A 24,194-nucleotide genomic window follows, 5' to 3' on the forward strand; every position below is an offset into this window, starting at 1 on the left:
TCTTTTATGAAGTGATTATTAACACTCTGAAGAAGTCCAGTGTTTTACTTGAGTCTCCATTTGTTCAGGACTGTTTCACATACATCTAGTAATTTTTTCCACTTTATCCACTGTGTTTGAGCAGATGAATGGTTAGTTAGCACCTGTTTCTACTTTGGACTTCATTTGATATTAAGGTTTGCTAAACCAAGATGCTTGAATGAGATGGAGTTTTAAATCAGGCATTCCATCTGTAGCACATGTAATTCTATGTTTCCTTATATAAAAATAAACGTCTTCTGTTGTTCCAGCATATCCAGGAAATTTTAAAATCAGAAATAAGATGTTAAAAATAATATTTTTGGAAAGAAGAAACACAAGAAAATTCAGGACTGTAAGAGATGCAAGCAAAAGGTTTCCTTTTTTTTTTAACTTTGACACAAGCATGGGTATGTGAACATATTTTTTGCTTCATGTGGACAAGAAAGGGGAAGAAATGGAAACCTTAGAGTTATTTGCTGGCTGCAACACGCCTTCAGGAGCCAGCAGAGAAAACGCAGAGACCGCTCAAAATTCTCTTTGAGAAGAAAATCTTGTTATAAGTCAAAGGAATGTGAGAAAAAGCTGAATAAAATGCAACAAGACTCAGTGTACTGGATTTAAAACGGTGACTTCATGAAAAAGTTTTTGCTTCCATTTGAAAACCTATTTCATCAAACATGCCTGCTTACGAAGAGGGTGGCCATTTTTCCTGCAAGTAGCACTTAAGAACTGAAAACAGCATTTATGAAAATGTCTTCAGACATAAGTGTTATGCTTGTGTTAGTGAAATAGATCCTCTTTCCTTATTTGCTACATTAGAAGTTCACCAACAGAGGAACTAATTGAAGACACACAGTTTGTCTTCTCACAATGATTTTCAGCATTACAATGTACTCCCTTATGCTCATTTAGCAAAACACTCTAAGTCTTACAAGGCATAGCAAACACAGAATTCCCCCCTTTTCTAAACTATTTTAGGACAGCTAAGTTTGGAGGTTAGCATGGACAGGATGACACTCACAGTCCTAACATTTATACAACATGAGAAGTAAAATCTGTTTACTTTCATTTTTTTACTTTCCTACTTAAAATTATTAAAAAAAAAAAAAAAAAAAGAAGGCAATTGAAGTAGTACCAGAGCTTACAGACAGAGGTTAGGAACTCATGCAGGGCACCCAGAAACCAGGAAAATACAATACAATGTTTGGCACAGAAACTTCACAATCCTTCAGATTGTTGCGATTCTGTTATCTTCCCTCCAATTCTTTTTTTTCTCCCCTCTATTTATCTTTGTGTTACCTAAACACTTATAAGAAAGCCTGATATTTACCACTCAAGCAAATGTTCAACTGCAAACTATGAATTGTAGGAGTTTTTTTCTGCATTTACATTCCTCCTTAGCCAGAGGCAGCAATTAACCCTTACAAGCTGTTTTACAACATAGTCCATGTCTTCCTATTCTATATTATGCTGTCAGCACTTAACAAATTATCCTAATAGCCATGTTTATACTCCTTGCAATGTGGAATTCACACACCATGTTTGGACACTTCAAGAACAAAATGTGACTCCAGGTATTTTCAGTGCTATTTAAAAAACTGCACTCAACCTCAACAAACAAAACTGGATCGATGGAATAATGAGATAAACATCCTTACAGTTACATAAAACTGAAAAATAGAAAATTATGAAGATGACTGCAGGTGAAATTTTATGGAAATAATGCCTGGGTAGGATGCAAATGAATTAGTCTACGTTGCCTACAGAATTAAATGTAAAAAACAGTGCGACACTCCAGGTTCTGGTCCCTATGCTCTGTAATTGGTATCTACTATTTTAAGTCAAAAAACAACTTATTTGTGGTATACTGTGGGATGATCATTATACAACTTACCAGTAAAGATACTCTACATGAAAAATTCATACTTCTAGATTTTGGTGTCAAGATTATTTAGGGTTTTCTGTTAGCAAAACACCGTCCTTGACAAAAGTGCTCTTGGCTTTAAGTAATTGCAAAATCAAATGTCATCTATTTCTGTCAAATGAAAGAAAAGGTACTAAGAAAACTCCTCATGCTAAATATCTATTTCTGTTAACGGAAAGATAAGGAAAAATACTAAGAGACTCCTCTTGCTAAATACCCCTTTGCACACCAACTATAGTTATGCTAATGGACCCTGTCCTCAGGTCATCTGTTCAAATTGAAGAAACTGCCTTCACAGTAAGAAATCAGCATAGATTGCCAATTGTTCTAGTTCATTACCTGTTTGCAAATGTGAAGAGCCAAAGACAATTCTGACATCTATGTGTAACGAATTCATTACAATGCCTGGCACATTTAGCTTTGGGAGAAAAAACAAAGGACAACAAAAAGGAACAATGCAGATTAGATTTTTATTAAGAACATTTGTTGAAAGAATAGTTGCTGGAATAAATTCTCAAAAGCTTACTTCAGCCTTTTCTGAAGTCTCATTTTTTAAGTACATCACTTGTTTCAGTTTTAAGATACACATAAATAATACTTATAGCAACCTGGGTTAAATAAAACAATGTCTTATCATCAAACCAACATGCGGCTTTCCATTAACAGATTATTCTAATACATGACTTTGATTTGCCTGAATTTCAGGAAACGTGACTGTTACTTGAGCATCCCCACTACAATACAAATAAACACATGTTCAATATGAAGTCTTATGAAATAAAAAGCATTAGATAAAAGCTTTATTTGGGGATAGTTTACAGAGAAAAACTGGCATTTTCTCTAACTTTTTTCAGTATTTAGTCTCCAGATAGAACATTCTTTCAATATTCAGACAATATTAAAAATAATTTTAATTATTATACTTTCAACAAAACTGTTTTTAAAATATAATCGCCAAAGAGCATATCAACTCCAAAATGACAACAATCAGAAAAATAAACTTTGCCTGTCCTACATGTTACATGTTCATTTTTTCTATGAAGGCAATTTAATGTCTTTATATAAGTATATACATTAAATTCATAATAAGGTTCTAATAGGGATCATCTACAAAGGGAGTATGGGTGAGAGCCTTGTTTGACATGATTAAACAGAAGCATGCAAAATTCCAGACTTCACGTGAATGGGAAGCTTCAGTTACCCAAGTATGTGTTTCATAAGGGATACAGCTGAAAATACCTGCCCAGCAAGGCTTGAGATGTGTTGGGAAAAAACCTTTAAAAAAACGAGGTGGGCAATTGATTAACAAAGTCTTTTATGTATTATGCAGTGTGGGAACTCATTGCAAATGGTTCCTTACAAAATACAATGGGATGTTATTCATGCTATTATTTATGACTCATTAAAATGTGCAGGTAATGTCAAGGCACTTTAGGGGAGCAATGCCTTGTGATTCAACAGATGAATACAGAGTATTTTTAAAGAAATCAAGAAAATTAATTAGATAGGATATTAGACAGTAATGAAAACTGCAAAATTTTTAGGAGCCTCCACTTTTCAATAAAGGGGAGAAGGACTTCCTTGGCAGTGGTGATTAGCCTGCTACTCCACTTTGTAGACTATTCCTCCTTGAGAGCTAAGAGCTCCTGAACTGAAACAGCATGTACGACCTATCATGAAGTGTTATAACCAACTGGCCCTTGGTGCTTCCTGCACAAGATATTCTGAAATAGCATTGTGTGGAGCATCCCAAGTATCTCAGCATCTGCATCGGGCTGATGAGCAACACAGACCATCACTGTTCCATCTCTTTTCTTCAAACCCACCTGCACAGGTAGCATTTTTGATTTTTGTAGCATGGCCATCTCCATGCTGCAGTAACAGAGTGCCTGTCCCCATGGGGGCTGCTTGTCTTTGACAGATGAATCCCACACTGCCCAAAGAGCACCACAGGCAGCCAGTCAAATCCTAATAAAAACCTGTCATGGTCTGCTACCAAAACTGCTACCCTGTGCACCAGCATGACAACCACACCCACTCTCATGAAAATTCATAGGCAAAGGGGTTCTTGATGCAGCTTTTCTAAAGGCTTGAGCTGTTACTTGATTTCTGTTCTTCAGCTGCACCAAGAACATTTGGAAAAAAGGGAGGGAGGGAGATCTATGACTGCACATCATTACATAATCAGATTATTTAACTGTAGTTATTATCTTTTTAAAAAAACTAAGGTATCTCTTAGCTTGAAGAATACAGTGACAGATTTTTATTCACTTTAGCTCAACTTCTGACATAAGTAAAATATGAACAAACCCAACTGAACAAACCAGCATTACTGTCCTGTTACAGACTATATATCTCTTCACATAAAAGGAGGAAAGGTCTCTGTACACATGCAGAGCCTACCAAAGTAAGGAACATCAGATTTCACAGTTATAAGATAAAAAAGTGCGCTGCATCTACTCCAGGGTAGATTTTAAAATTCCTCTGATTCAACTTGTGGTGGAAGTCACTGAGTTAATGTGTGTTTATTGCAGTGAGATGACTGCAAATGTTCTCCTTTTTAGGAATGCAAGTGACAATCTGTTAGTGAAATAATTTAAAAGTTAATGCTAAAAGATAATAGCCATGTATTAAAAAAAACAGTGCACATTTTTCCATTTTCTACAGCTGTACGAAACAGATATTTAATCAGGTGATAAAAGGTTAACAAAATCCCTGCAGAAAAACTACAGTCACTGACTAATTGGTTTTCACTCTTGTTTAGCTATATCATTTTGATAAGCTTTTATCCCCTGGTAAAGCCAAAATGATGCTGTTGCTCTTATCATTACACTTGATCAATCTTCCCTGCTTCTGAGGGGGAATCCTGTAAACCACCTCTTTTCAGCACATCCATCAGGCAGACAAAACAAAAGGTAAACCCGGCAGATACTGCTTGCTCAGGGTAAGCATTAATCTTAATAGGTGGCTGTAATTAGGAACAAGATGTATAAACTGGCAAAAAGTAATAAATAACTTGAAACCAGAAATGTGGTAAGACTTAAACTCAAAGACCGCACCTGGGTTTAATATAGCTTTGTCACTTTGCTGGTATTCCTCCATATAGTAGCATTTAAGTCAAAATAATTCTAAAACAATTAATATATAGAGCTTTAAGGTTTCCATTAACAGTTACTGAGAAGTCAGCTCAGGATTTCACATGCTGCACTGCATGGTGGCCTGGTTCATGCAGTAAACCATCTCTAGACCTTCAAGATCTACCACCTCCAGAGATCCAGACTAAAACCTCAAATCCCTGTCCGGGGATCCTGCTGACCACTCCAGGCTCCTTTCTTACTGTAACCAAAGATTTGGGAGAGAAAGGTAAGAACTTCTAGTACATTTAATATAGCTCCTGTGCATGAAGTATCTTATTCATCACCACTCCCAGAGTAAATGGACCATTAGCTAAACAGCTTGAGAACTTCCCTTGGTGTACAAGGCATCCTATGAAGAACTGCACACAGGCAAATCAAAACTGATCAGAACATTTACACACATCTCACAAGTAGAACTGTTTGTTAAAAGTTGACTGCATCACAAGAAACCAACAAGCCCACGACATTGCAAGATTCAGCAAAAACAAACTGGATACTTTCAGAGAACTTTTTAAAATCAATGAAACACCGAAACAAGAAAGTTTCCATCTAATTAAAAAAAAAAAGAGTGATGGCTCTGTGGTTATTCACAGCTACCAAAAACGGCTGCCAAAATAAACTGTAATGTTCTCTGCTGTTTCCTAGATAAAATGGAAATAGGCAGGAATGTGCATTCTTTTAGTCCACTCCTATTGATCAAGAGGAAGAAGAAAGATACAGCAATTTTCTCAGCCATACGCCAGTATAATCACAAACACCAAAAAGATTTGCCACAGCGCGACTGCTACCATGCTTTTGAATCACCATATTTAGGTTTTCTTCAATTAGGAAGTAAAGACTGACTTCATTCCAAAACATGGAAGTCCACTCCCTATCTGACAGATAACAAATAGCACTAGTAGCATATAAAAGCTTCCCAGATTTACTATGTTCTCTGTAACTCAAAAATCAATTTCCTGAAAACACATTGCCCTGAGACAGAGCATTTAATTGTGATACATGTTTTAGAAACACCAGTGACCGAATTCTGTTGCCAGCTAATGGAATCAAAATGGTGTAAGTTAAAAAAAGAATGTAATTACATTTTAATGTTGTTCTATAAAAACAAATTAGCTTAAGAAAAAGCTAGTTAAAACATATAAGGTCACTATTATGAGAAAAAAAAAGTCCCTTCTTTTGACAGTATAATGTGGGTTAGTTACAAATATTATTCAGGCTTTAGAGTTTTAAAACAAATCTCTCTTATACACTCCCCACAGTGTTTCAGGGAGTTATTACAAAACAGTTGTGAATACAGTTTACATAAAAGTACTAAACTTTCATGTCTTCAGACTTAGCTGACCTCAAGAGTATAAGCAATTCTATCACCTACATAAAGTCTCCTAATAAATTCCCAAATAAACACCTTAGCCAACATTACCACAAAGTAACAAGGGACACACCGTATTTTTGGTGTTGTTTGTTTGTCCTCCTAGGAGAAAAGTCAGCATAGTGAGAATTATAGAATAAACAAAGCACACAGTTAAAAAAAAAAAAAACCAAAACTAATATGGCTTCTTTATTGATTTTTAAATAAATGCAATATAAAGAGAATGTCAACAAAATAGTTCTGCTACTGCTTATGTGATTAAAAAACAAGAGAGCAAAATTAAATACTGTCAGCAGTGGCATACTCCAACAACTGAACCACAATTTACATTTATTCTTCAAAATAACTCAGGTAATGAAATCAAAGCATAACAGAAATGGTTCTTTTTCTTCAGGCAGCACAGTAAAAATGTCAAATGCAATGGCTGTCATAAAAAGGTAGGAATACAGAATCATCACAGAATCACTATGGCTGGAAAAGACCTCTAAGATCATCAACTCAAACCCTTAAATAATCACCACCCTCTCAACTAGACAACAGCACTAAGTGCCACACCCAGTCCTTTCTTGAATGCTTTCAGGGATAGGAAGTCCACCCACCAGTTCCCTGGGCCCATTCCAACACTCAGAACAACCCCTTTCCATAAAGAAATTCTTCCTTATGTCCAGCGTGAACCGCCCCTGACTCAGCTTCAGGCTAAACCATCTGGTCCTGTCGCTGGTTGCTTGGGAGAAGAGGCTGACCCTCACTGCCTCAATCTCCTTTCAGACAGTTGTAGAGTATGATAAGGTCTCCCCTGAGCTTCCTTTTCTCCAGGCTGAACAACCCCAGCTCCCTCAGCTGCTCCTCACCAGACTTTGCTCCAGACCCTTCACCAGCTCCATTGCCCTTATCCATGGGATAATGTAATCTACCTCAACTAAAGTTAGAGATGCAAATCTCAATGGGAAACTCCGCACCCACAGAGCGGTGCCATGGGCACTCTGTTTGTCTATGACATGGACAAGTAAATTTTTCATACACTTCATGTCCAAAAGAAATTAGCAGTTGCTATTTACTGAACTCATAAACCTAAGTTTTCATCCAGAATTGAGTGCTTTTTCCCTGTGAGGGAGAACCTATTGCAATGAAACAACGTTCTGAGAACCAGGGAACTATATTAGCATAAATTACAGATCAAAAAGAAAGGTTACTAACATTTTCTTGTGATTTCTTGTGTTTCTATTCAGTGGTGTATACTTAGCAATGTCACCCTCAGCAAAAGAAAAAAAGCTTCCTATAATGGACAAATACAGTTTTGCAAGTGGAGCTAAGAGTGACCACATGCTTAGGAACATAGAAAAGCATCACAATTATCTTGAAAAGAACACCTATTACCTGCAGGCTGGACAAAAAAAAAACCAAAACCGGTCTCTTCATCCAGTCTAAACTGTTGAAAATTATTTTGTGACTTCCCATGAGACAGAACACTTCAGACACAGGAAGAGGGAGATAACACTATTTGATCTTGCTTATGAATGCTGACAGCTACAGAAATTTTCTAGCTGCTTTCAGTATATAGAATATCAGGCATCACAGACCAATAAAGTCAGTAAAGGGTATATTTTTGCACAAAGACAACTACAAACAGCTGTATAGGATGCAGAACTGCTTAATCATGGCCAAACTGAAGGGAGAAAAATAGCAAAAGCCCCATTACTTGGATCTTTATATGAGAAACAATCTCTAAAATAAAACAGAATTCGGAAAATATTTCATATCTTTAAGAAAGGCATGAAAACAAATGTTTGCACAGAATTAAGTTTATTCAGCCCATATAGTGACACTGGTCTAGAAAATTATCTACATTTTCATAAAAATAACTTTTCCTCATGTCACTAATGAAATGAAAAGAACAAACTGGATGGTGCTGTCTACCTATTGAAGCTACAGAAATTTAAACAGTAATCTCAATAACCTAAATGCACACGTAGATAGAGACTCAGAAAAAAAATCCAAACCACAGAAGATAGGATCCAATGATCATATTAAAGAAAAAAAAGATTCCATCAGTGTACAAGAATTTAGAATGCACATTACCTATATTCAAAGAAAAGCAATACCCACTTGAGAAGCCAGAGAAAACTGTGCCTCTGTGATGAATGAGTAGATATTCCCTTTATAGAAAATAATAAGAATTAGAAGACAATGAAGAGACTGAATATTCACCAGCACTGGGAAAGCACTAAATTGGAAAGAAAGATAACAAATATATCTAGAAAAAAGCCAAATATGGAGAAATGAAAAATATGGGCAGGTGGTATCAAATCAAACTAACAGTCAAATAAGATAGAATAATTATTCTGAATTATTCTCATTTTTGCAGTAGGCAATCCTGAATGAGCAGTTCTTTCAGAAATGTAATTCCAATAATACAAGCTCTATGGTTGAAGACTGAGATGGGAGTATGTGTGCTATTACATTACCTAAGACATCAGGATAGAACATAAGTTTATGGGAAACAGATCATTGCCAGGACTAAATTCAGACAGTCCTCAGTACACAGAGGTGAACATCATCAGAAAAGGAGGAGCAACAGATATTTCATGCCCCTCTACAGAGATTCTGACTCAGAAATCAATCAACTGGGTCACTCAATCATTTCTTCCAACTGAGGACACCCCTACAGAAAAGTCATGACCAGAGAGATCCATCGTAAGCATAGTAAATTCGCCTCCCTAAAGTGTGTGCAGACCATACAACTACTGTGCCAATTTGTTAATGGAAGAGCAAGCTTTACTATTTACCATCTAGGCATTCCAATTTTTAAGACCTTTAGGAAAATGTGGTGGATTTGAAACAAGTTCTTGAGAAAATACTTTTCCTCAGGAAAGTAGACTCTGCAACCTGTTCTTGTTCAGGAGTCTGCAATGATCAGCTCTAACCACTGCAGTAACCTTTGGATCACCAATCTCAAAAATATATTTAGAACTTGACTTCAATACATCATCAATTCTAATCACTGCATGATTGATTATCTTCTCAATCAATTACTTGCTGAGACATCTAGACTGTATTTCTCAATACAGCAATATTAAACTTTATGTGGTATTTGCAAAAGTGAGTAAATAGGACCAGGATACCAAAATATTTCAGTGATGAGAAAGAAGATCTATTTTAGAAATTCACATCCTTTTTAACACATCAAAAGTCACTGAATGTCATCTACACATTTACTGAATCTCACTTTGTTTTGAAAACCTCTCCAAATTTCTGAGAGACTGACATATGAAAAGATGGAAAAAGGAACACATTTAAAGCAACCCAGCCAACAGGCATAACAATCAGAAACAACACACCACAATTACAGCAGCAGACTGGCTGCTTGCTTCAAGTGTCTAAGCCTTCAGCCAGGTCCTCAGTGCTTCAGGCTTACATCACCATTTCTAAAACAAAAGTGTTGATAACACAGTTTTCAGCATAAAATACATCGATCTCCTCTGGAGGTAGCGTACATGGCATTGATCTGAGCACTCGTGATAAAGACAGCAAGCTGTCACTAATAAAAGGCATTGTTCTTAAATGCTCTTGACAGGACTAAGAAAGCAGATGCAAGGTGACAGAAATTAGAAGGGATTGAGAGTTTGAGGTACATTTTGAGGTAGATGGCTCAACAATTAGAAAATAATTTTGTAGATTGCCTGATTCTTGCCTCATTCACTTGCTTCTGAGAAGGAAAAGCAAGCAATTACCTAAATATCCATTGGAAAGTTTAAATTCTTAAACTACGCATCACTGAACATTCTGTTTCCACTGGCTATCAAAAATATGCTGCACTTAAATGTGAAAACAGATTATTTGCCCCCAGCAGCCAGCTGTGGACAAGAGAGGAGAGTGGATTTCTTTTTGCTATAATGAGATTATACATAGTAAAGGTTTGGTAATCCAAAATGGACTGTAAGCATCAGCTGCTTTTGCTTGAGCCTCACAGATGTTACTCATTAGTTGTGGGTAAGCCACTCAGCATTGGAAGAGAACTCTGCTCAGACAATGATGTACAGCAGTGGTAAACTGCACTAGAATAAAGAAAACAAAATTCACCACTAAATGTAACAGAAATACCCAGGACCAGAACATATTCAATACCTTGGGTATCATTTTTACACATATAGTCTAGAACACAGGAATGTTGAGCCAAAAAATAGCATTTAACTGAGCATGGATCAGGCTTCAGCTAAAACCAGCACAAGGGTAAGGATCCCTTGTTTCTCTGCATACACCACCCTTCAGTCCCTTTCTCTGGAGAGCGAGAGAGCAGAGCTTTGTGCTGGTTTTAGCAGAAGCAATCTAGCATGCACTGGATCATAGAAATAGGTTCATAGAAATAAGTTATAGGTCATAGAAATAAATTAATTTCCCTAGAACAAAAATATATGAAAAAATAAAAGAAAATGCTTGTTTGCTATTATTTTAGCATTACAAAAACACTTGATTGAGATACTTGAGCTTACTTTCAGCAGATCTGCGCTCCTTTTAGCTATTTAGAATCATTGATTTCCAGTACACTTAAGAGTTTGAGAAAATTGGGAGAATGTGTCCTTTTTACTGACAGAGCAAAAATTCAGCTGCCTGCTTGAGTCATAATTTCATAGTTCTAATCAATCAAGAAATCATAAGTTTTAGGTGGAAGGCATTATTTGATTTTTCAGCTCAGTGACTTGTCCCATTCAAAACTTGAAGATTCTTGCAAGTTTTTATTCAAAAAAGGCATTACTGAAGAAAATCAGTGTTATTGATGTTTCACAAGCCAGCAGATAAAACTCATACTCAATACACAATAGATTATCTCAATAACAATATTCATCAGATCTATTGAAAGACATGATCTCAGTTTTAAAAACCTTCCAAGAAAACATCATCTAAGTCCTCTAACAGTTAGCTGGAAGATGAAGTTAAACATGTTGTAGAGAAGTTGAAATGTCAGACCTGAGCTTAGGTTTTCCTTTTCTTCACAAGGTTACCTGAAGGTATTCTTCACTTCCATCTTTATAGGAATGTATGAGTGTTCTCAGTCTGCAAACTAAATATGAATGCATGCATAAACTTGGAAGGCAGCATAACACTCTATTTGTGCTTTACCTTTAAATTAAAGCACAACAATTAAAACTAGCATTTTGGGGGAATAAAGTTTATGCAATCAGAGGGCACCACCGTTAATGCTGGAACAGCTTGCTTCAAACTGCACAATTAAATATTTACCTGCTTATGGTACCTTAGCACTCTCTTGCTTCCAGTACACTACTTTCACAAAAAGATGTATGTATTTAGAAACTTACCCAATAGCAAGGCAGAAATATTGAACTTATTTAGAAGGAAAGACTGAATAATCACAAAAGTCATTAAAGCGCTTATGTGTTTAAAAACACACAAGTTTTTACAATGTGTTGTCCTGAGCTCTTACAGCACAGACACTAAGTGAATAATTGTCATTGATCGTCACTAACGTTGATTAACAACATTGCTCATCTCTTGATGACCACAATCATATAATTCGCTAAAAACAATAAGAGAAAAATATCTAAATTATAATTGCTTTTTACAGATTCAAAACAACTCAAAGAACAGATGCGACACCCTCATCTCACAAATTGTTAGATCCCCACGTTACAAGTCCCCTGAATCTCACCTAGACCACCACAGAATTTGGTGTCTATGAGACAGCTGGGTCTTAACTGGGGAAGCACTGTCCTACTCTGAAGCAGCTTCATTTAACTTGACGCAAGAATGACTAACTTTTTATAGTTATAGTCTACAAAGTGATGGGATTTTGGTATTCTTAGGTTTGACAGAAGTATTAATAAAGCCCCTTTGCACAGATAAGGTGAACACAAAATAAACCTTATGGATTATCAAAGTCTCGATCCAATATGGCAGATTTTGCCTCACAACTTTCCACAAAAGCAATGACCCATGTAGCAAGGGCAATTTATAAGCTTCAGATACAGCTCTTATTTTGTCAACAGCTGGGGTGAAATGATACTGAAAAACACCAGATTGGATACTAGCCTCGGTAACCAAGCTCTAAAAGCCAGGCAGACAGTCCAGATATAAAAGAGACTTTTCCACTGTCGATTTCACATTTTTTGGGTTTTGTTTAGTTACAATCAGACGAGTATTCCACAAGGCACTCCTTATTCTTAGCCTAAGACATCTTTGAGATTCTTTACACTTCTTTTACAGATGATCAAGGCTTTAGACGCACCTAAAAGCACCACAGTAAACCTAAGTAACCCTATGTAACCCTACAGGGCAAATTTTGACTACTGCCATCATTTTGACTGTCTTAAGATTTTGCCACTTCACCCTATAGGTAAAGGGCACAATACGGTGCAAAGGCTCAAATATAATTGAAAAAAAAATAAAGAGCACATCTGGCTACATACACCTTTAAGGGTCTTTCAATGCATCTGAAAACATGCACATCAAGAAACGCCATTGATATTTGGGTTTTTTTGACAAGGGGAAATATTCTAACATTCTGGTTCTGCTTCTCAGTTACTCATTTCAAATACATGATACTGTGCTCGATATTTATGTATCATATCAATGCCACAAAAATACTTCAGCAGTGGTGGGGCTTTTTTTCAATAATAATGTTTGCAGTTCTATAAAAGGTATCGGCTAGAGACACATGAACTACTAAACAACTGCATATCATACAAAGAAGTTTTTCTAGGAAGGTAATGGACATCTTTCCAAATATAATGCATTTGAATCAGTTTTCATATATACAAAGGTTAACAACATGAATTTTCATTACAAAAAATTGCCATAAACTGGATAAAAATCTTTGTAATCTTGATTGGTTTGATACTAAGCAGATGATGTATCCATTTACTTTATTAATAAAACATCATTGTGTTACATAGAGACACATTTTGCATTTGTGTTTTTGAGCTATTTTTAAATTAGGTTAGATTTGACAAGGGACTATTTGTGGTAATGTGGTAATTAAGATTTGAACAGATGTCAGCATTAATAAGGGATTCAAATGAGGTGTAGGAAAATAAATGTACTCTTTTAGCTGCGCTGGCACACCAGGCATCATTGAGAGGAGATGACAGCATGGATTCAGCAGTTCTTTTTTAACAAGAGTTTCTGAAAAATTGTCCAGTAACTCAGATTTTCTGATACTCATTCCTTTTGCATTATCTTTCAGCATGTCTTGATATTATAATAAATTACTTTTCTATCAATATTTATGACATTAAAGAATTTGATTTATATCTTATAATTGCAACAGTCTTTCATAACAAATTATCTTTTGTGCTTTGCTCATCACTTTAAAAAATAATGTATATCTAGACTTTCTTAGTCTCTGTTACAATTGGTTGCTTAAGCACATAATGCTGTGAGCAAAACTTTTCAGAAATTACAAGCTAAATTCAGAGATAGGTCCAAGTTTTAAATTCAGTTCAAAGAATCCAGTATTCACACTGTGTACACTAAACTAGAATAAGAAGTACATAAATTGACCATTAGCTAATAAAGATGAACAAAGGTGAACTGATTATTTGATTTGCAGTCCCTCATTTAACCCATATCTACATGGGTAAGTAAACTTGGTGAGATATCAATCTCTGCCCCCAAAACTAACTGATACACCAGGAACCAAGCTCTCCAAACCCTCAAACCAATACAGCCATTTCCAAATAAATCTGGCAGTGGTGACCAGCTATCCTAAGCCCTGAATCTTGTTGATGCACGGGTAGCTGACATAACCAACATCACATCCTGGCTGCCAGCACTCTAAGGCATGCCTTGGCCCTTTCTTTACACTAACTTAGCAAATCTTTCTGTCTATTGACTAAAATATTGTAGATGTCTTCCCTGTCTCACATCACAAGCTAATATTTTTTTTATTTATAAAGAAAATAAAAAGGGAATTTATAAAATTTTCAATTTATTTCTCCATTGCTTATCTTTTTCCAAAGGTGACTTCAATGGAGTTTGGATTGAGTAAGAGAAGAAACAGTGTAAGAAGCTGTCCTGAAAAGGAAGGTTGGTTGTTTAAAACTCTCTTAGTAGAGAAAAACTATATCTTGTTCTGGTTTTGTTCCATTTCTCGTAACACATTTCTCAGCTACATTCATAGCATCATATTAAGAACCTATTTCATTTAGAAAGTCTCATTAGAATTTTCACGTCTCATTACAAACTCAGAAGGAGGAAGATCCATGAATTTGACTCATAACAGTTTATGCAAATGTATTTCAACCTATGCAGCATTCATTATACTTTTAAAATAGAAAAATAACAGATTAACATACAACAACAAATTGCCTCATTACCATGCAAAAATTGGCATGTGTCTAAGCAACAACCTCTCTGCAAACTAAAACAATTTATACTTCTGACCCTGTGATCACTTAGAATATAAGGCAAGCAGAGTACTATCACAAGGCTTGGGACATTTAAACTAGTTGTTGGAACTGGTTCCTGTCCTATGCAGAAATCATGATACACAGATTAGATTACAGGCACTACTAAGTCAAGCTTTATGACTCTATGCCATTTCTGGAAATAGAAAGCGGAAATAGTGTTCAATGAGAATATTAAAAGTGTCTCTGAAAGAACAGAAATTTCTTGGGGGAAAAAGCCAATTCACATATCACTTCAAATTATTATTAGGCACCAGTAAAAAGATAATGCTTCTTCTCAATGAATGTAGAACTGATTCTTATGCACTTATTTTTCTTTCTTTTTTTATTAATGGGCAAAAAGGTATCAGTTAACTTAAAAGTAACACGTTGAGCAAGTGTCAAATTTCAGAAATACTGCCATCTGCCTAAAATCTCACAGACTACTAAGTACATGAAACATGACCAGACTGCTCTGGACCACAACAACTAGAGAGACACATCCTGCCATTACATGTCAAAAACCATCGGAATGTGCCAGACAAGTGTGCTGACATTTTCTAATCTTATAAGAAACCCTAGACCAAATAAGATAAGAGACAGCTATGGGCAAAAGTTTATAGGATCTCTAAAAAAACCTGTTCTGGACTAATATCATACATTCGAATAGGCAAAGCCTGAAACTGGATCTGGAAAATCACACATTCCTCTGCAACAGTTTACAGCCACTAGTTCTTGTTTAATATGTACGAAGAAGTTGACAGCAACCTCACTGTGCTACAGGGCAATGCTATGGATATATAATGCAAAGTACTGGAAGAAATATTCCCAAGAAAGAACAACAAATAGGATTAAAACTCTATATTCAAACCAAAAAGACACAAAATCCAGCTCATGTATGTCAAGCAACACAAACAGCAGCAAGGGAAACAAGTCTAAGCATATAAGCAGTGCTCAAATTTGGAAGACAGTGCAAGCAATGGCAATATGTTCTCATCTTTGCAAGGATCAAAAACTGAACATGAAAACACAGCAAAGCAAGTATGGCTCCAGCAAAAAGGATCAGAAATGTACCATTAGTCCAATGAAGTTATTCACAGAGGACTGGACAAATATTGCAGCAGAAAACTATCAATTCATCAATGTGAATGGATATGAGAACTTTATTATTTTCTGGTTAGACAGACACAGAAGCCCATATGCGCCAAGTGCAGTTATATTAGGAGTGAATAGTCCTAATATATGAATGGGCAAGCAGAAATGTTAAAAATTGATATTAATCTTACTGGTATAGCATTTGCTCCAGTCCTGTCTCCAGCCCTGACACAATAATGAAATCATTTCAGAGCAAAATTTTAGAGTTTTTTCTAAATTTCTGCATCTGAAGTTAAGTTGTCCTGGTTGCAGAGGACATAAACCTCAAGAGTTCATCAGGGAAAATATTTCTGAAAATCTCAAAATTAAAATGCCCCTTCACACATGATCTGCTTGTTGGGTCTTTTTCCTTATTTACAGGTGTAATCTAAAGTATCACACACTGCTATGTCAAATCCTAAAACTTGCTCACCTGTTGATATCCAACGCAGCATTCTCTGTTGGGGTCATTTAGATGAACTAGCAACTCACTATCAATTTGAAATACACCTTGTACAGAAGATACTGTACTGCTAAATTTTGGCAACACTTGAGAAAATAGCTGAGAAATCTGTGTGCAGTTCCTTAGTGAGTGCTGCAATACAATTACAGTTTTTTCTCAATCATTTCCAATGGATTATTGCTCACACTTTCACAAGCTTCTGGACTCCCAACAGATTACTGCTATAACATCTGTTTCCTCAGTGTTCATTTCACTGCCCTTTGCAAGGTAATTACTCTACCAATCACTCTGTTTCCAGCCAGATAAAGAACATTTTTTACATAATTCTTGTTTCTCTGGCCTCCATTACACACAGACAATCTACCTCACGTGGGAAAGGTGGCATTTATACACAGTTATATTTTTTTAATCTCTTTTGCAGTTCAATTCATGCAGACAGACTTCCATCTTGTGCCATTTGTGCTGGCAAAAACTGCCAGCACACTGTATCCCATGCTAATCCACTTGTCCTGCTTCCTCCATATGTTTTTCCACTGTCACATTATTTTATTTCCTGTTAATGATTAGCAGCAAGAGTACCTATCTCCCTTCTATTCTTCCTCCAAGCTGCTTTGAGCACCATAGGTTATGAATATTGTAGTTTCTTGTAAAGAGGGAAAATCACCCCACAAAGCAAAAGCCCTACTCTTTTTACATAAACACTTAAAGCACACATTTAAAATGCCAGTAACATCAAGATATCTCTAATGCAGAAGTTCATTTCTCATATGGCATTACATTAGCCAGTTCATACTTTCTACAAACCACACTTCCTACATTATCCAAGACAGCCATAAAAAAAGCCCCACTACCCAAAGAAACAAAGCCCACAAAACACACATCCTCAACCCCCACACCCAATCATCAAAAACAAATAAAAAACCACCCACTCCAGGTCCTGAAATGTAAAATAATTTAAAAATCATAATTAAAAAAAAAAAGTGGTTTTGATTTCCCTCAGGCCACAAGTAACATTTTGGAAAATTCCCCCCAGTCCTGCAATTTTAAGGAAGTCTGCTAACATCAGAAAAGTATTCCCACACAAAATGTTAAAACTGCTACATCTCTCAGAAACGTAAAGGAACTTGCTTTGATTTCCCAAATTTACCTTAATCTGCTAATCTTCCCAAAGACAATGTGATCCTCTTTGACCTCAACATTTCTGTAGCAGTGCCTGAATTTCTGTACATATCACAGTGATGTGAACCTGGAGATTCCCAGGATCACCCTAAGCAGGATCTTCTGACTCATCACATAGTACCCAGGATCCAGAAGCAACATCCATACAACAGTGAGTGCTGGAAAGTGCTTTTTCCCAGGTTCCAATTTTACTATCCCTCTGTATATCCCTAGGTATCATTTGACCTTATAAATGCTGTCTCATACAATGAGCAACAAAAAGTGAAAAGCTCTGTGTGAGCACAAGTGAAATGCACAGAAGTTAATTAAGTTAAAGGATTTCCAGCTAGTAGTGATATATATTTGACATAGTTTCATATAACATTTTTTAATTAAGCCAAAAACCAAAAGCTTCGAAGGCAGCAAACACTCTTAGCACTGAAAAATCCTGAACTAGAACAATACCCCAAAAAAGAGCTTGCAGTTTTAATTATATGCGACTCCGCTTATAAAGAAAATCAGAAATTCAGCGTCTATGTGACATTGTCACAGGCTGAGTTTTAACAACGCTATATTCAATGGTTCCAGATATTTCAGGATGAGCAATACTGTTATGAATTACAAGATGAAAGACAATTCTCACAAATTCTGGCAAACACAGACAATTTCTCTGCTTTGACATACAAGGCACTCTCCCTCTTGCTACAGCTACCTGAACAAGCCAGGAAGCCTGCCTTAATCTGCCATCCAAATATGGCACAGTCTGTCTATAGTTTTGACTAAATGTCACCCTAAGTGATTAGAATATCAGACCATCTGTATGTAGAAGACTCTCAACAAACACATCATATAGGAAAATTATTTGTTCTGATTTACATATTTATGGTATTCAGAATAAGAATTTAAATGATACATTTTCAGATATATCCACTAACTAGTCTTTTGTGTGAAACTGTCTTTAGCTGTAGGATGCCAGATAAAGCAGAGATGCAGTCAAAAGAGGAGATACACCTGCTTTATGTTATATGCATGTTTGGTGCTAAAGAATAGTAATGAGCTACAGAAATTGTAAGCTTCAGGCTATGTCCTTAGTCACACTGGTTCAGAGCTTCTATAAAAACAAAAAAAAAAAAGCAGCACTGAGACAGGAGAAAGCTAAGCTGAGCACCTCAGATGGAGAGAAATGACAAAAATCTAGAAAAACTACTGTAATCCTATTTACTAATACAGAAATAGAAAATATTTTCCTGTTACAGGAGGATGACAATCTACAGTTTTCAATTATTCACAGCATTACTTTAATGTTAATGAGAAGGAGATATTAATGTTTTATTAGGTTAAAGGAGTTTATTCCTGCTGATAAATCTAACTATGAGCCTGACAATTCCTTATTTATATTCTGTTAAATGTTTTCATGTTTTAAAGAGCATTTTTTCATCATTCACAGTCTTTTACATTTTGCGGAGGGTTTTGTTGTAATGACTGGTTATAACCAGTGTCCTTTAACACCTAATAATCTAACAAATATATAGACCCAACTGAATTCAAAGTTATTTTAGCAACACCACATCAGGGCCACCAAAGGCACTCAAATAGTCACACACAGAACCTCTATGACATAGACTTTTTCAGGTTAGCTCTGAGAACTTATTTGTCTTCACTGAACTACGGAAGATGGGAACAATCATATTGGCATTGGTATAATTCAGTGGAGACACTGATGGAGTAAGAGCCCTCACCACAGCATTTATCTGGAACTGTCAAGTCAGAATGTTGGTTCTTGGCCTTGTTAGGCAAATGCAAACAAGTATTTGTGGCCAGCAGGCAGAAACCTCCAGAAAGAAGTGCAGTACCACCTTTATCAGTAACTACACCATGTGTGTATTACACAGCACTATGAAACAATTTACTAGTTATCTTCTAAAAAAATTAATAAAGGTCTGGTAAAGGTAAATTTCATCCACCAGAAAAGAATGTCAGGTGGTGTTTTACATAATGATTCAATGTAAGTATTGGCTTGAAGAAAGTTGTCTTTGACAAATATACTTAGATTCTTCAAAGTAGAACATTACAGAAAGAATACATTGGCCTTATTGAAGAAGTCCAAAAATGATTTTAGTTTTTCAAAATTTCATAAAGAAACTAACTTATCATGAAATAAAATCAAAAACATTTTTATGGAATATTATGCATTAGTGACAGGAAAGCACAGAGAAGCACCTATGGTCCTTTCCACAACAAGCAACAGACATAAGTTTTACATTATCTCTCTTGAGCTCTGCATTCTTCAGGAAGTTCAACAAAGGATATGAAGAAGTAATGTGTAATGTCACATCAAAGTTTAATAATGATTTGAAATTATTCATAATAAAGAAAATTAAAGCTAAATGGAAAAGAGGGGTTGGCAAAACAAGAAACAAAACTGAGCGCTGATAACACACGGTAGTTTTCTGATAAGTTGTAAATTTGTTATTATCTCTTAGGCAAAAGACAGAAATTGTAATCACTTTTCAGCAGAAGCCAGAAGGATAAAAATCTTCTGGAATTGTTATAAAGGAAAAGAGAATAATTTATTATGCCACTAACTATATAACTACAGTGGTTGAGCACCTTGAGTACTGTAAATTGTTCATCCCCTTCTCAGAAACATGTGGTTAAACTAAAACTAAGCTAAAACCTTGTATAAAGGAAGAGAACAAAGGTGATCAAAGACATGAAAAGCTGCCGAGAGCAGCTTCAAGATTCTTCTGCTTAGTGAGCTACAGAAAACATGAATCTTATAAAAAAAGCTAATGAGCTATTTATTGTTTCTCATAATGCAAACTATAGGACAGCACCCTTAAAGTAACAAAAAAAAAAACCAACCAGTCAACAACAAAATACTTTCAGACATCACACAAACAGTGAAATCCATTCTATTTTGTAGATTCAAAGTGTTTTTGGAAATCTCAGAAGAAGGACCACTGAACAGACATTAATCAATGAACATAACACTTAAAGGAATTCTCAGTAAAGAACATAAAACACTATTTCCTTTTTGCTACTGAGCTAAAGGCAAGGAGGGTGCCTGTTCTTAGAAAGTATAACTTGAATGAAAGATTCCGAGAAGGCTCTTAAAGGGCTACTACATATTAGATAGTACTAAAAATTCATTAAAAGGCCTCATATTTTGCAGAGACTTCTATTTTTTTCAGATATTCCAAAAAAAAAAAACAACCAAAAAAAAGCTTTCCAATTACAGAAGGTTACTCGAGGGACCCTCAGATGCAGCATTCCCATGTAAGAAACTAAACTTCACATTTTACTTTTAAGTCTTGTTACAAGTTGCTATTCTTTCAATGAAAAAAAGAACTACTTCTCATAAAAGATTCCTCCTACTTTCCATAGGAAAGTAAGGCATGTAATGTTTAGAGGGTAAAAGATGATTCAGATCAACCAGTGGAGTAAGCAGAAGTGAATGCAGAGAAACTTCAAAATTAAACTGGAAAGAGAAAAGTTAATGCTTTACAAAAAATAACCCAAAACTCACCACCACCATCCACACACATGGACACAAAAAAAACCCCATGCAAAAAACCCCATCAATACATAAGATAATTTATCTCTTCATGTTAGCAATTCATCAGTTTTAGAGGGAAAAATGACCCAACACATTTATCACCACACTTAGTAAATAAGAAGTCAAGTCGGAATCATCAGTATCATCTTGCACAGCACATTTTAGTTAGGATCAGAATGCCGATCTGCTGCCATTTAGGTTTGCTAAAACTACAGGGAAAAGAAATATTGGGCCACCATAAAGAAATTATGATATCCAAAAAAGTGTCTCCAAACCAAACATGGCTTTGACAAGGAATTAATCAAAGTTCCCAAGTAATCAATGTTATTTGACAACATTTTGAAACAGTAATAGTGGTAGTTTTTAACCATAATAAGGATGTAATTTAAAAAGTTGACTTTGAAGAATAAAATTTTGACCTACAGCCTTACTTCCATTAGTAAAAGAAATAAGCAAATTGCAGCCTTTACAGCAGAACCGGATACTGATGTGGAGACATCTGCTCTGCTGCACCTCTGCCACCAAAACACAACAGCAACAAAGCACTTACAGCTTTTTTACTTGAAGACAAAACAAAACTAAACAACAAAATGGGGAAAAAAATGTACAATTACTAGTCTTCTGTAAAGACCTTCAAATACATCCAGGAAAAGGATTCATTCTAAATTATACCTACTTTGTCAGCTAAAAGAACACAGAGGAAAAATATCCTTAGCTATTTTGGCAGTGTGTTCATCATTTTACAATACTAGGGCACAAATGTACAGTAGATAAATTATTTAGCTTATGATATATGACAAAGTTATAGAATTTACAAAGGTCTGTAAAAAAGAACATACCATAAGACAACATGACCAAGCCTTAATCTTCATTTAGATATCACAATCTAGTTTTATTTTTGAAAGGACAGTGATAACAATTTGCTTTATCTATTTTCCCTTCATTAGCTATTTTAAAGGTACTATGACACTTCAGTTCTCAAAAAGCTTTCCCTATATTATAAATAACAGTAATACAAAATACAGACAAATATAAATTACTTTTGTCTATGCCAATGATATTAAATCAGTGTTCTTATCTTTGAAGAAAAGACATCTGTAAGAAACAGGTAAGATTTTCAAATATCAACATCCACAGAAGTAGTAAAAAAAAAATTTAAAAAATCACAAAATAAAAGTTCTGAGCACCCCTCTCTTCAAAAATCTAAGGACTAATCTTACTTGGTCTAGCCCTCTGTTCCAGGTAGACTCTTAAGCTGTCATTAGGAACCTGGCTTCCTAATTCCTTTTATCACCTCGCACACTGACCAATTTAGAAAACAGTGTAAGTAAACCCTAAATTTTTATTTAAGGACAAAATTGCTCAGAAATTTGTATTTGAAAATATGGAGAAATTGGGACAGCCTGCTGAATCAGAGATATTATTGAGTGACACTGAAGACATCATACAAACATTCACAACAACACAGGCACTTGGGGTTCTGGCACTGGCAGCAACTCACAACCGAAAAAAAAAAACCCAAAAAAAAAACCCAAAGCCTTCAACGGGAAAAACAGTTGACAGAGAACTCAAACCAGTTTCTAGTCTACAAGTGTGGGAGAGAAAAATCTTGCTGCTCCAGCCACACATTTTGAAATTAGTTCTGCTCACAAATTGGATAACTGCTCCCTAGATGCAAAGGAACACACACGCACATATGCACATGCAGGCTTTAATCACTGCTGATACTCCACTGAGGCAAGCACATTTAGAAACTGAGCATGTCTTTTAAAAAGTGCATTCCAAAACCAATATTCTCATGCATTCTTCCATGCAAATGAAAGACTCAAGCATTCTGAATTGATATTATCAGCAAATTTAAATGAATTAACATGTTTTTAAAACGCTTATTCAAAGAAAAGAAAAAGTCTATGCTAGTAAACTTATTAAAGAATCTAGCCATTGCTAAATATACCATACATTTTCTGATCTCAGTAATATTTTTTCAATATTTCAGTATTAAATCCACTGGCATATATGCTACTTATTTTAGTTTCAAACTCAAGAATTCTGCCACGTCAGAACAAATAAAAAGACTTCATTGCAAAAGTTTTATTTCAGAAGACAAGTACCACAAGCTGATTCAAAGCAACATTTTTTTTGTTTATGTCTCCTATTGGTTCAAAAGAAATAAAATATCTTTCTAATTTACTGTCACTTTCACAGGAAATATTTTATGCTTAGCCTTACTTTCCTTGTAATGCCTTCATAAACAAGATGAGGAAAATGAAATACTCTTACTCTTAAGTTTCCCATGGAGAAACCTCTCTCCCCAGCTTAAAAAAAGAACATCACAAAATAAAATCTGACAACTCCACCCTCTCTACCACACACAAAAAGAAGAAACAAAAGTATTTAAAAATTAATAAGAATGATGAGGCTCAAACCTAGCTACATAGTTGTACAGAGGTTTCACATATTGGTTTCTAATTGTTCACAAGGTTTCCGCATTTGTACTGGCCGTATCTAGATCAAAACCTCTAGAAACACTAAGAATGGCTGGAGAATTGGTTTCATTTATTATAAAAGGAACTGTACTATAATCCTACTGAGCTGTGCTGTTGGCCACCACCAATAAAAATAAATCATGTTTTCATTTGAACCTTTCCCTGCCCTACAAAATAACTGACTTATCTTGACATTGAAATACAATGGGAGATAATAGGGAGCTGAGTAGTGAAAGCTCTACCTCCTCCAAGAGGAACCATGTGGGTGGTACTTTGCTGTAAGCTGGGAGAGACCAGATACCCACCAACGGAGGGGAGCAGGGAAAAAAGGAGCAGTATTTTCATCATTTCTGGAGTCCTTTTTATGGCATCAGTGGTAAGAAAGCTGCTACAACCCAAATGGCACCACTTTTAAAATAACTGAGCCTTCATCGTGAAAAGAGGTATCTGGGCTATTAGAATGAACCAGAGCTCAGAGACCCCATTGAGCAGACACAGCAGCAAAGGTCAGGAACAAAAATCAACAGAAACTAGATGAGGAAAG

General features: G+C 35.7%; 1 protein-coding gene across 2 annotated transcripts in view; it reads right to left on the bottom strand.

The window, feature by feature from the left end:
• Positions 1 to 24,194, bottom strand: part of GALNTL6 (polypeptide N-acetylgalactosaminyltransferase like 6) — a 424,063-nt gene that overhangs the window by 336,470 nt on the left and 63,399 nt on the right. The window contains exon 1 of one of the 2 annotated variants that reach the window (XM_030947104.1): positions 17,595 to 18,994. The exons of the other annotated variant lie outside the window; for it this stretch is intronic. The gene's annotated coding sequence lies outside the window, so the exon portion shown is untranslated. Of the gene's footprint in view, positions 1 to 17,594; positions 18,995 to 24,194 lie in introns of those variants that run through there. 2 annotated transcript variants of the gene reach the window in all.

The sequence above is a fragment of the Camarhynchus parvulus genome, chromosome 4, assembly GCF_901933205.1.
Source record: "Camarhynchus parvulus chromosome 4, STF_HiC, whole genome shotgun sequence".
In the NCBI taxonomy this organism is placed as follows: Eukaryota; Metazoa; Chordata; class Aves; order Passeriformes; family Thraupidae; genus Camarhynchus; species Camarhynchus parvulus.